Genomic DNA, 14,376 nt, shown 5'->3' on the forward strand with positions numbered 1-14,376 from the left:
GGGTGCCTCCAGTTTGGGTTTATCACTCTCTTTTCTGGTGGGGAAGCGGGAGCTCCGCTCTTAAGCGACCATATTGTTTAATGACATCACTTCCTCCGCCAGAGAATAATTTAAAAATAATAATTAAAAAATATTATTGGGTAGTCCTGCTTTGGCAGCACCTTCAAGTTCCACTTTGAGTCTTTCTTAGTCCTATTCTATGACACAACGTTTTTACAAGAGACTGATCCCAGAGCATTGTTTGCTATGTTTTAACAGCTGCGCCAGCCAGGCTGATTTTGAAGTTTAACATCAGCTGGTCACTTACTGTGTCCCTGACTCAGCCGGTCATTCTGGCAAATTATGGTCATGTTGAGCATTTTATGGGAGCTTTTAATTCACCAATAAAGACTGCAAAGGTCTGCCTTTTTGTTTTATCTTCCACATTGGATTTGGCGGACTGCCTACCTTGTTGTTTTCTGACTCCTATTCTCTGTCCCTACATGAAAGGAACCATAGGTTGAGTCAAATCTGAAACAGCACTATAGGAGAGTGGGATGCAGTTTAGGAAGAGGCTGTGCTGTTAGTAGCTCCTGCTTTCAAACCCAAAAAGGTGAAACATCACTAGGAATTCTGCTCACCTTGATTCTAAAAGAAATGCTGCTTTTTAATTTCTGGGTCCTCTACTCTGGAACTCTCTTACCAAACAACTTCAGCATGAAGTCTCTTATATGAAGTTCAGGGCAGGACTTAAGATGTACCTCCTCACCAAGGCATTTGGTGGAGGATGGTTAGTAGCAGGGTTATGTTGCGCTGGTATTTGCTTTTGGATCTATTCCTGTCTTCTCGTTTTTGCTGTTTCCCTGAAAGTCTTGCCTTTAAGCCTCTTTCCTAGAAGATTTGTTGTAGTTCCTTTTCTTAATTCATACTTTTTGAATTATAAATCACCTTGATACCATAGAGGGTTGGGTAACTTACCCAAGGTCACAAGGAACTGCAGTGGGAATCAAACCCAGGTTGCCAAGATCAAAGCCCACTACACTAACCATTAGGCCAAGCTACCCATTACAGGAGGGAGACTTTTGAATGGAGGAGTAGCCTAGTGGTTAGTGTAAACTTTGATCCTGGGGAACTGGGTTCAATTCCCACTGCAGCTCCTTGTGACGCTGGGCAAGTTACTTAACCCTCTATTGCTACAGGTACAAATAAGTACCACAGAAAAGCAGTAAATCAAGCCTCATGTCCCTTTCCCTTTTTGGCAAGTTCTGGTTTTCTGCCAACCTCATCCTGGTGCATTATGAGACCTGCAGCATTGACTTCAATGGACAGAATCATGGACTACAAACGTAAGAGATGCCACGTTCCAGGCTGGAGATTTTGGGACAGTCTTGGTTTTGAACTTAAATCCCAAAGCAGTGTAAGATTTGTAGTGTCTGATCCTGCTCATTGAAATCAGTGCTGCAAATCCCATTATGCACCAGGATTGGGTGGTTAGAAATACAGGACTGTCCAAAAATCTTCAGCCTGGAACTGGATAACTTGGAATCTATGCAAAATATTACCCTGCTTTGGGGTGTACGTTTAATACCAGGTTCAGCCAAAATGTCTCCCTCCTGGAATGGGTAATTTGGCAGCTCTGGTGCCCAATACCCTTGCACTTACCCTACCTGATCATGCCTTCTCATAAGTGCGAATGTGAATTCATGAATACTGTTAAAAGCAGGGACAGCCATAGGAGCCAACTTTTCAAAATGATTGGGGGGGGGGGGGGGGGGGGGGGAATGATTGGAAGCTTCTCTTATGTTTAGAGAAGTAAGAGTTGTGCCCATAGGTGCCAGTGCTTCAGCACCCCCAATATTGAACAAACTCCTTGATTTTGTCCAGGAAGGAGTGATTTCCATTGGGTTTAGCCCCCCCCCCCCCTCTTCATGTACCTGAAATGGGCGACCGGCTGGCCACACACCCCACACGAAATGCTGCTGATCAACAACTATTGGTTAGGCACTATATTTTGCTCGACAGCACAGCAAAAACACTGGGTTTTAAACAGAACACTGACTCTCCACGCGGTTTCTCATGCCCCGTTAACAGGCCAATATATAAAATGCTCTGTGCTGCTGCCCCAGCCGCAGGATACAGAAATCCTCAAACCTGTTATGCCGGAAGAGGACCCACACAACCTGTGGCTTTCTCCGTCGCCATAGCAACGACCTTCAGGGTGCACCAAGAAAGGCGCTCCGGGAGCCAACGCTGCCCGAAGGCGCTTACAGTTCCGAGCTGGGGCGTAGCCGGGGGGCCCCTACGTTCGGCTCATGCCCCTCTCCCTCCAGCCAGCAAGACCACCTAACTGCTCCTGCAGCGAACATAAGTAGGAAGGTCAGTAGCAAAAACAGACGCAGCAAGGAAACTTTCTTGAGGAAAAGGGCCCAGCAACCGCAAGCACGATGACGGAAGGCCTGACTTGCTTGCACTCCCCACCCACTCCTATTTCGTAACAGGAAGTCTGCCTTTGAGTGAACGGGACACGGCAGGGCAGGATTTTAGTGCTCGCTGGTGCTGAGGGTATGAGCTGGATTTTTTGTTTTTACTGCAGAGCAGCGACTGATGCACTTGACTTGGTACTGAAGCCGCAGAGGCGAGAAATCGAAGAAGGACTACGGAGTAATGCTGCACCACCAGGTGAGGAGAGGGGATGTTGACCTAAGGGATAATAAGAGCGGGGAGATGCTGGTGCTGCACTGTCAGAGGGGGAAGGAAAAGAGAGTGGTTAGTAGTATGCCACACTGCACTGGGGAGGAAAGGAAGGTGCTGGACTACAGGTGGGGTGGGGGATACTGGAAGGAAGAAAAGAGAGCATGGATAAAAGGTGAAATGCTGAACTGGGGGCTGGAGGGGAGGGGAAGGGAAGGGAGAGATAACAGGATGATGCTGGATTACGGAGATGGGGACATAATGGACTAGGAGGATGGAGAAGGAGAAGGGATGCTGGACTAGGAGGGGCAGAAGAAAGGGGCGGATGCAAGAGCATGGTGGAACCATGAGGGGTGGCAAGGAGATGTGTGAGAAAATGATGGATATGGAGAATGAGTGTCCATAAGAAGTAGGAGACGGCAACTGGATAAGCAACTGGCTGGAGTGAGACAGGAAAGTACATGATGGCTGGGGAGGGGGGGATGAGTACAGAGCATGAAAAAATATATATATTGGGAGTGGGTGAAAGATGAATAAGAAGCTGGGGGAGGAGTGAAACAAGGGAAATGGGTGACAGTGATAGTGGGGAGATAGACAGGGAAGGAAGTTTGAGAAGAAAAATTTATAGGTAGAAAGTAAAATACAGGGAGGTTAAGCTGCCCAGTGCCCAGCAATGTCCAAAGGATGCAAGTGCTCCAGTAAAATAGGCACTTGCTCCCTTTGCCATTACAGAGCAGTAAGGCCTGGAGAAGTGGAAGAAAAGATGTGTCAGAGATAGATGGGAGAAGAATGGAAGAAGACAGGAGAAATCTCAAATGGACAGCAGACTGGAAGAAGATAGAGGAAAGCAGAAAAGAGAGATCGGTATCAAAGCAATTGGAAAAATAAAATGCCCAAACAAAGAGAGAAATAATATTGTGGGTTTACTCATTGGAATGTGTCAGCTTTGGGAAATATGTGTCTCTACATTTTGCTCTGTGAAAGTGGAAATACAGTTATTTTTGTATTTCTTCAGTGCTGTGCTGTGTCTGATCTTTTGGGGTTTCCAGTTTAGATTTTGCTTTCTTATCTGTATTACAAATTTGTGATCCCTTGTTCTATTTGTGAGGTTCTGTCTGACTATGGCATGTGTGACCAAGGTGCAGTATTCTACTAGCATATAGTTCCTACATAGAGATTGGTTAGAGTCCTGCTTGTTCTGTTTTCTCAGTAGGTGGTGTATTGGTATGTTTTAGGACCCAGTGTAGTATTTTCAATGTTGGCTTTTCATAGTTAGGGTGGTGATTGTTGTGCCTGTTAGTGATGTCCTGGGAGTTAATACTGTCCTCCTGGTATGGTAAGATTCTGAGTGTCACAGGGTTGACAGTGGAGGAACTGTGTATAGCCCTTACTGAGTGACATCAAAACTTTAATATTTTTTTGTATTTTGGGTTGCGAAGTGAAACATCCTAGTTCTCCTCTGAACCTGTTGAACTTTATATGTTTATGTAATTATTGTTTTACTAGTAACGAAGGCCCGTTTCAAATCGCAATGAAACGGGCGCTAGCAAGGCTCCCTTTCGTCCCTTTGTGTCTCCGTGTGTCGCCGGCCCCCCTGCAGCCTCCGTGCGAGAGCTACAGTGCAGTACAACGTTGGAGCTGAGAATGTGCTGTGCCCTCAACGTCATAACGTTTGACGCGAGGGCGGGGCCCACAGACTGTGATTTTGTGTGGCTTCAGAGCTTCGAACTTACGAACCTGGCTTCAGTGACGTCAGTGCAAATAGAACGTTGAGGGTGAGTTTTATATATATAGATTATAGTAATACTGTTGTCTGCCTTGAACATTCTGGAAAAAGGACTTATGAAAGAGTATTCCTGATATTTGCTTTAGTTCATGATTAATTAGCTCAGACATTTCTGTAATGTTCTTTGCTTTCTTTTTTTATATTTGTTACAGTTATGACTATACAAGAAGAACAAAAGACTTAAAAGGTTTTATTGTGGAACTGTGGAATCAATTCAATTAATCTCTATATGTGTGTGTGTGTGTGTGGTTTGGCATTAACCCCTGGATTCTATATAGCGCGACTGACATTATGCATGCAAATCTGGTCGTATTCTGGATTTGTGCACGCAATTTAAATAAGCCAATCAGTGTCTAATTGCCACTTAAGCAATTGACACTAATTGACATTAATTAGAATTTACATGCACAACTTGCTAAGCGTATTGTGTAAAGTGGTTCATGTGAATTCTAATGCATGCTGCCAAAAGGGTGTGGCCATGGGTGTGGAATGGGCATGTCATGGGCGTGCTGAAAATTTACATACAGGGATATAGAATACACCTGCTCTGTGCCTATCTTAGGCACAAGTTTTACTTGGTGTAAATGGAAACGCTTAGACTTAGGCGCAGGCATGGCCGCTAGATGTATTTTATAAACTATTTATAGAATATGCCTAGGTGGAATTTTTTCGGCACTGATTTTTCAGACGCCATATATAGAATCTAGTCCTAATAGTGTGAAAAAAATTGAGTTTAAAATTTGTAAAGTGTCACACATGAAAGTTTGATAGCTAGTGCAGACTTTTACATAGAAATTCAATTTTAGGTGCACAGTAAGGCATTACTTGATAATAAGGGGTCCTTTTATAAAGCTACAGCAAAAAATGGCCTTAGTGTACCCTTATGTGGGTCTTTATGGCTATATGTTAATTTTTCCAGTGGGGTTTGTAATATCAGCTGACGACTGGCTGATTATTTATTTATTTAATACATTTATACCCCACATTTTCCCGCTAGTTGTAGGCTCGATGTGTTTACACATAACCGTAGGTAGGCTACAGTTCAGAAAGTATAAATGAACAATGTAATAGTAGGTTATTAAGCGTATAGGTATCATATAAAACACAGAGATAACAACAGATATTACAGGGTAATACAAGATAATAAGGTCCATGGATTTGACTGAAAACAGGAAAAATTAAGATTAGGTTGAGTCTGGAAGGTATGCCTTTTTGAACATGGTGGTCTTCAATATTTTCTGAAATTTAAATAATTCTGTGTTGATTTAGTGCATTCCATAGTTGGGTGCCTATGAAGGAGAAGTTGGATGTGTAGGTAGATTTGTATTTAAGGCCACTGCAATCTGGATAATGTAAATTTAGGTAGGATCGGGAGAAACTGGAACTGTTTCTGGGTGGTAGATCCACCAGATCTAACATGTTTTCGGGAACTTCTCCGTAGATGATCCTATGAATCAAGGTACAGACCTTAAAGGCGATGCGTTCTTTAATGGGAAGCCAGTGTAATTTTTCATGAAGGGGCTTGGCAGATTCGAATTTAGATTTTCCAATGATCAGTCTCGCCACTGTGTTCTGGGTGGTCTGAAGTTTCTTGATTAAATGTGCTTTGCATCCTGCATAGATACCGTTGCAGTAATCTAAGTGGCTTAATACCATTGATTGTATTAGATTGCGGAAAACATCTCGTGGAAAGAAAGGTTTTATACGTTTAAGTCTCCACATCGAATAGAACATTTTCTTTGTGGTGCAGTTTACTTGGGTTTCCAGGGTTAGGTGCCGTTCGATTGGGACTCCGAGTAGTTTTAGGCTATCCAAAATGGGGAGGGAGTAGTTGGGGATATTTAAATGTATTATGCTGAGAAGATAAGATGAGGCAGTGAGTCTTCTCAGTATTCAATTTCAAATGAAATGAGTTAGCCCTTTGTCCATTGTACTCAGGTCTAACCTGATTAAATTGGTAATTTCAGCCAGGTCCTGTCTGAAAAGTATATAAATTGTGACATCAACATAAATAAATGGATTTAGACCTAGGTTGGATAGGGCGTTAGCCAGTGGTATCATCATTATGTTGAAGAGTGTTGGAGAGAGTGACGAACCCTGGGGGACTCCGCAATCTGCTTTCCATGAAGATGATAAAATTGAGTTCGATTTCACCTGATATGATCTGTATGAAAGGAAACCTTTAATCCAGTTAAATATAGTTCTGCCAATCCCAAAATAATCAAGAAGATGTAGTAAGGTGTCAAGGTTAACCATATCAAATGGCACTGGACATGTCAAATTGAAGAAGTATGCTTTTACCACCAGCAATTAGTTGTTTAAATTTGAACATAAGGGTAACCAATATAGTTTCAGTACTGTAGAGGGAGCGAAAACCAGATTGTGAGTCATGTAAAATGGAAAACTTGTCCAAATATTCCGTGAGTTGTTTAGTCACCATGCTTTCCATCAATTTAATTACCAATGATATAGAAGCGACTGGACGGTAATTTACATAGTAACATAGTAGATGACGGCAGAAAAAGACCTGCACGGTCCATCCAGTCTGCCCAACAAGACAACTCATGTGTGCTACTTTTGTGTATACCCTACTTTGATTTGTACCTGTGCTCTTCAGGGCACAGACCGTATAAGTCTGCCCAGCACTATCCCCGCCTCCCACCACCGGCTCTGGCACAGACCGTATAAGTCTGCCCAGCGCTATCCCTGCCTCCCAACCTCCAGTCCCGCCTCCCACCACTGGCTCTGGTACAGACCGTATAAGTCTGCCCCGCACTATCCCCGCCTCCCAACCTCCAGCCCCGCCTCCCACTACCGGCTCTGTTATCCAATCTCGGTTAAGCTCCTGAGGATCCTTTCCTTCTGAACAGGATTCCTTTATGTTTATCCCACGCATGTTTGAATTCCGTTACCGTTTTCCTCTCCACCACCTCCTGCGGGAGGGCATTCCAAGCATCCACCACTCTCTCCGTGAAGAAATACTTCCTGACATTTTTCTTGAGTCTGCCCCCCTTCAATCTCATTTCATGTCCTCTCGTTCTACCGCCTTCATATCTCTGGAAAAGGTTCGTTTGCGGATTAATACCTTTCAAATATTTGAACGTCTGTATCATATCACCCCTGTTTCTCCTCTCCTCCAGGGTATACATGTTCAGGTCAGCAAGTCTCTCCTCATACGTCTTGTTACGCAAATCCCATACCATTCTCGTAGCTTTTCTTTGCACCGCTTCGATTCTTTTTACATCCTTAGCAAGATACGGCCTCCAAAACTGAACACAATACTCTAGATGGGGCCTCACCAATGACTTATACAGGGGCATCAACACTCCCTTTCTTCTGCTGGTCACACCTCTCTCTATACAGCCCAACAACCTTCTAGATATAGCCACCGCTTTGTCACACTGTTTCGTCGCCTTCAAATCCTCAGTTACTATCACCCCAAGGTCCCCCTCCCCGCCGTACCTATCAGACTCTCGCCACCTAACACATAAGTCTCCCGTGGATTTCTATTCCCTAAGTGCATCACTTTGCATTTCTTCGCATTGAATTTTAATTGCCAGACCTTAGACCATTGTTCTAGCTTCTTCAGATCCTTTTTCATGTTTTCCACTCCCTCCGGGATGTCCACTCTGTTACAGATCTTAGTATCATCTGCAAATAGGCAAACTTTACCTTCTAACCCTTCGGCAAGGTCACTCACAAATATATTGAACAGAATCGGCCCCAGCACCGATCCTTGAGGCACTCCACTACTCACCTTTCCCTCCTCCGAGCTAACTCCATTCACCACCACCCTCTGGCGTCTGTCCGTCAACCAGTTCCTAATCCAGTTCACCACTTTAGGTCCTATCTTCAGCCCATCCAGTTTATTTAAAAGCCTCCTGTGGGGGAACCGTGTCAAAAGCTTTGCTGAAATCTAAGTAGATTACGTCCATAGCTCGTCCCTGATTCAATTCTCCTGTCACCCAATCAAAGAACTCAACGAGATTCGTTTGGCACGATTTCCCTTTGGTAAAACCATGTTGTCTCGAATCTTGCAACTTATTGGCTTCCAGGAAATTCACTATCCTTTCCTTCAGCATCGCTTCCATTACTTTTCCAATAACCGAAGTGAGGCTTACCGGCCTGTAGTTTCCAGCTACTTCCCTATCTCCACTTTTGTGAAGAGGGACATCCTCCGCCATTCTCCAATCCCTCGGAACATCTCCCGTCTCCAAGGATTTATTAAACAAATCTTTAAGAGGACCCGCCAGAACCTCTCTGAGCTCCCTTAGTATCCTGGGGTGGTTCCCGTCCGGTCCCATGGCTTTGTCCACCTTTAGCTTTACAAGTTGTTCATACACACTCTCTTCTGTAAATGATGCTGTATCCACTCCATTTTCATTTGTACTTTTTCCAGTCCATCGCGGTCCTGCTCCAGGATTTTCTTCTGTGAAAACAGAACAAAAGTATCTATTTAGCAAATTTGCTTTTTCTTCATCACTATCTACATAGCGGTTCGCAGTATCTTTAGTCTCACAATTCCCTTTTTAGTCATTCTCCTTTCACTAATATACCTGAAGAAATTTTTGTCCCCCCTCCTTACATTTCTAGCCATAATTTGTGATGATATTGGATTTTTTCTTAGTGTCCGTAGGTATAGGAGTAAGAAGGATGTTCCCATAGTCTTTGGGGGGAAAAAACATGTTTAAGCATGAAATTTAAATGTGATGTGAGGTCTTGAATGTACCTGGAAGGGGCAAATTTAAGTAAATAATTAGGGCAGATGTTCAATTTGCAATAAGAGTTGGAAAATTTGGAAATCGCTTGAGTTACTGAGTCAATAGAGAGAGGGGCAAAATGCAGCCAGAAACGATCCACTGGGTGGTCTCCAGAGGTAGACTCGAGTAAATTGAAGAAATGTTCAGAGTCAGTTCTTATGAGGAAGTGAATTATGTAATTTTAGGATTTTTTCATTAAAGTACTTGGCCAGTGTATCAGCAGATGGGATGTCTGTGCTTGTTGTGGTGACTGAGTTTGTGTCAATAAGTTTGACAACATGGAATAGTTTCTTTAAGTCTGCATAATCATGTCCGATTTTAGATTTATAATAGGACTTTCTTGCCTGTCTAGATTTATAATAGGACTTTCTTGCCTGTCTAATTGCGTATTTATATTTTCTAAGAGCTATTTTCCATTCTTTAAGTGTGTGTTCGTTTTTTCTTTTTTTCCATTTGCGTTCCAATTTTCTGGTTTGCGTCTTTATGTCTTTTAGTTCATCATTGAATTAAGCCTTTTTGGTGATCAAATTTTTAAAGGTGCTAGATCATCTAGTACACTGTTGCATCTTGTGTCCCATTCAGAAAGGAAGTGTGTGGAATCCGTATTTACTGACCAATCGTTGTCATGTATTCTAGACCAAAATTCCGCAGGATCTATTCGACCTCTCGTAGTAATAGTTATGTGTTGTTGGTTTTGATAGGAGCTCTTTCTCTGCCAAAGAATGGGTAGGTTAAGTTTAAGGTGATCAGTCCAGGGGATTTCTGACCAAAATGTGTCTATTATTCTAAAAGTTTGGTCTGTGGCCATTTTGAAAGAACAAAGGTGTAATGTATGACTTTGATGTGGGTGGATTCGCAGTTTGGCCATGAAAGATCCCAAGAGTGAAACAAAATCCTTGCATTCTTATGTCCTGGAAGATTTTGGATCTTCAGGATGAAGGTTGATGTCACCAAGGATAAGTAAATTGGAATTGGATATGCACGTCTTTGAAATATTTATTTTATTTATTTATTGCATTTGTATCCCACATTATCCCACCTCTTTGCAGGCTCAATGTGGCTTACAATTCATCATGGAAATTGGAAATAGAAGAGAATATACATTTGGTTTACAGAGGGTATTGGTTACATGGTGTTGAAATACATAATGGTTTTAAAGTAGAAGACATTATAAGACATTTCTGGATATATTAAAGAATATACAGTTACACATGCTGGTCTTTGTGATATATCTTGTCGAAGAGATAGGTTTTCAAGAGTTTACGGAAATTGGTCAATTCATAGACAGTCTGAGAAGTTAGAATAACTTTCATTCCAATTCCCAGGCGGTGTATAGAACAGGATGCAGGTCAGGTGGTCAAGAAGGGTTTTATCCTGGATCCTTATCGAGGCTATTTCAAGTTGGGATGTGATAGCATCATCAATGGTTTCGATCATAAAATTGGAACGATAAGTTAATGCAATGCCACCACCTTTTTTGTCTTTTCTGGTCCAATGAATAATTTTGTAATCAGGAGGACATAAATCTAGTATTATTGGATCTTTTTGGTTGCAAATCCAGGTCTCAGTTATAATAATTAGATCAAGATTTTCTGAAGTGATCCAGTCCAAAATTGTTATTGCTTTGTTAACAACGGATCTGGCATTAATAAGATGGCTTGGATATTTTGGAAGGAGGATTCCAGGTTGGGAAGGGTGGCAATTTTAGTGAGGGACCTTTCTTTAATTGGAACGGACTTGTTTGGACCATCCTTTTGATTTTGCATATGTCGACCATATTTGAAAATGTTTCCTTTAATTTGATGGTTGTTTGTATGTTGTGTGGAAAGAAGTCTAGGGTGTCTTTGTTGATTAGGTATGATGGTATTTATGTTGTGACCTTTAAGAAGCGTAGATGATGATTGGTTTACCAATATAAAGGAGTAAGTTGTTAAAATAAATTTTACTATGTTCATCTTGAATTAGAGAGATTAAGCCGGTTATTTACCACACAATAGAAATTGAGATAGTCAAGAGTAGTAAGGTACCATTAACTGGAGCCCAATATGTGAATCAATAAAACAGCTGCTTCAGGGCCAGCTAAACAATTATGAAATTATTTGGCTAAATACAGGTCTAAAGCAGTGGGTAATTGAAGCCAAGTTGATGCTGTAAATTACTCCGGACAAACATATCGATTGGTGCAGGTCGAAATCAATATACTATCTCACATCTATACATCAGTGTCGGTACAACCTTATATTTTAGGGTTGTGCTTCTGTTCTGTAAAGGCCGCCACGCAACCACGATGCTGGGCTTGGAAACGTCTGTCACCATTGATTACATCCACTGCTCAGCACAATCACGCTGTTTCTCGGCAGTAAAGTTATGCTTCAGGTAGCTGATGTTAAATGCGATGGTAAGAAAGCAAAGTCTGACGTACCCCTGTCAAGCCCCATATTATAAGGCTGTGCTTCAGTTCTATAAGTGCCGCCATATGACCATAATACAGGGGTTGTAAGACGTTTGATACCGTTGACTGCAGCCGATGCTCAACACAATCACTTTGTTTCTCGTCAGTAGAGTTACGCTTCAGGTAATCTGATGTTAAAGGCAAGCGAGCCTAATATATTCACTCCAAGGCTGACAGTACATGGCCATGCCGTATCTAACCTGACATGCCCTCTCAAGCCAAGTTTGGTTTTAAGGCGTATATTTCATATCAAAGAGCGTTAAATCATCCAGAGATGAAAGTCAGTAAAACAAAACCAGGCAAGTAGACTTACGCCCGTTAGCTATAATCAATCCATTATCAACACGGCCAGTTGTTCTTGGATGGACGCTGTACACAACGGGATCATTAGCAGTTCCTTCCAGGCCAATAACCTTACCGACGGTTTTGTCCAGGACTGCTGTCAGTACAGGATTATAATTTAGCAGGCAAAAGATAGGTATGGGCATATATGGACGGTTCTATAGGGTATGAATTGCTGTAAACTGTTGTTCCTCTTACCCAGACACAAGAACTAGTCCGGGTGCCGTCAACGAAGAAAACCGTTACCCTTTCCTAGACTCAGTCATGGAGAGAGCACTCTTGAAATCCTCTTTAGCTGTTGCTTTAAAGGAAAATGCAATTAAGGTATTTTATCGTTGGTATCTTACCCCGGTGAGATTACATCATATGTTTCCCATTGAGTTTCCTAATTGTTGGTGGGGGTGTTTGGTACCGGGAACGATGGGTCACATTTGGTGGTTGTGTCCTAAAGCCCAAGCTTATTGAAGGGCGGTTCAGTCTCATCTTCAGTTATGGTTGGGTAGAGTAGTACAGTGGCATCCGGCTGTGTTTTTGCTGGGCAGGAAACCATTGGGGCTTACTGTTCAACAGTCATTGTTAGTGCGACATGCCATTCATGCTGCTCGTTTAAATCTGGCCCAGCACTGGAAAGTACGCGCGGTCCCTCCATTGGTTCGTTGGATTTCTAAATTGTGGTATATCTGTGAGATGGAACGTCTGACAACTGTGAAGAGGAAGACTTTGCCTAGATGGGAATTGGTGTGGGAACCCTTTTTGAAATCTTGCTCTGCTTGAAGGAGAGGTAGTTTTAGGTTTATTAGGGTGAAGGAAGGGAGGGTGGTTGTTGGGGAATGGTGGTAGGGAGAGGGGGGAACTTTGCGATGTTAAAATTCTTGTTATTAAAATGTGGAGGCTGGATATGTTCTTGTTATCTGTATTGAATTTCACGGAACGTAGCAGGTTGTTTTTGCATTGTACATCTTAATTACTGTATTGTAACCTGTGTTTATACAATAAACCTACAAATTTAAAAAAAAAAAAAAAAACTGACTAATTTAAAGAAAGGTGCGCATGAGATCAAGAGATGGTTAAATATTATCTCAGCTAGGGTAGGAGTGGCTAAACATGCTGCAGTATGTGCAGCCTGTGTCACTCCTTGAGTGTGTGAGTGAAACTGACATGTTAGTTACGTCTTCCGTTTAAGGCCTGGTTGAAGAACCAAGCTTTTACCTGCTTCCTGAAGTAGAGATAGTCATGTGTTAAGAGGAGCCATTCAGAGAGTGCATTCCAGAGTGTGAGGGCTACTCCGAAGAAGGCTCGCTTGTGGGTATCACATTGTGCAATGTCTTTTGAAGAAGGTGTGGTTAGTGATAGTCCTTGGGAGGACCTTAGTGTCCTTGGGGGTGTGTAGAGGATCATCCTATTCTTTTGGTACTCGGTGTCATTTCCTTTAAGGACCTCAAAGATCAGACATAGAATTTTAAATTTAGCTCTGTATTGTACTGGTATTCAATAAAATTTTTGCAAAAATGGTGTGATGTGGTCACGTCACTTGCAACCTTCTATTAGTCGTGCTGCAGCATTCTGAATCAGTTGGAGCTGGTGCAGGCCCTTTCTACTCAGACCGTTGTAGAGTGCATTACAGTAATGCAATCTTGATGTTATGGCATGCACAACTGGGATAAGATTTACCTTTTCGATGTAAGGAGAGAGACAGCGTAGCTGTTGCAAATAGTAGAAGCAGCTCTTGGAGATTGCTTGGATTTGGGGAGTCAGAGTAAGTGTTGAATCTAACTGTATTCCAAGGTTCCTGACTTCTGTGCCTAATGTGCTCCACCCATGTTAACCTTGGTCCCTCCAAAAAATAAATTCTGGCTACACCACTGTTTACTATTTGTATACTTCAGAACTGTACTTATGATTTGGTAGTGGTTCCTTGGTTCGTAGGCAGAGTCTATGAAAGGCTGAACCCTCACAGGCAGGACTTCCGGGCAGAAACAGATACCTGGACAGAAAAGCAAGTGACCCAAACTCGGAATAGCAGGCAGGATAGAGATTAAGTAAAGCTAGAAGGAAGACACGGGCCACAAGGCCAAACTGGAACCCGTTAATACTAGTGCATACCAGTGCATACTCGTGGGCCGCAAGGCTGAACTGGAACCCAAATATACGAGAAGTAAAAAGAATAGAGCTGGGGTTAGTACACACAAGCAGTGGTCTGCTGCCCAGGAATTCAAACATACAAAAAGGCGAAGCAAGCAAGCCTGGAACTGATCCACACAATCACAGACTGCTGCACAAAAACGCAACCAAACTAAAAGGCAAGGTAGAGCAAAGCCTTACACATACAAGTAGTAACGAGCTGCACTGAAGCCTACACACACTAC

General features: G+C 42.5%; 2 protein-coding genes across 3 annotated transcripts in view; one reads left to right on the plus strand and one right to left on the minus strand.

The window, feature by feature from the left end:
- Positions 1-2,123, minus strand: part of ANKRD45 (ankyrin repeat domain 45) — a 137,343-nt gene extending 135,220 nt beyond the window's left edge. Inside the window, exon 1 of the mRNA XM_030206524.1 lies at positions 2,039-2,123. The gene's annotated coding sequence lies outside the window, so the exon portion shown is untranslated. The remainder of the gene's footprint in view (positions 1-2,038) is intronic.
- An 86-nt stretch (positions 2,124-2,209) lies between these two features.
- The window catches only part of KLHL20 (kelch like family member 20), a 154,240-nt gene continuing 142,073 nt past the window's right edge, over positions 2,210-14,376 (plus strand). For both annotated transcript variants that reach the window (XR_003942558.1, XM_030207239.1), the window contains exon 1: positions 2,210-2,658. The gene's annotated coding sequence lies outside the window, so the exon portion shown is untranslated. The remainder of the gene's footprint in view (positions 2,659-14,376) is intronic.

This window comes from Microcaecilia unicolor, chromosome 6 (genome assembly GCF_901765095.1).
Source record: "Microcaecilia unicolor chromosome 6, aMicUni1.1, whole genome shotgun sequence".
In the NCBI taxonomy this organism is placed as follows: Eukaryota; Metazoa; Chordata; class Amphibia; order Gymnophiona; family Siphonopidae; genus Microcaecilia; species Microcaecilia unicolor.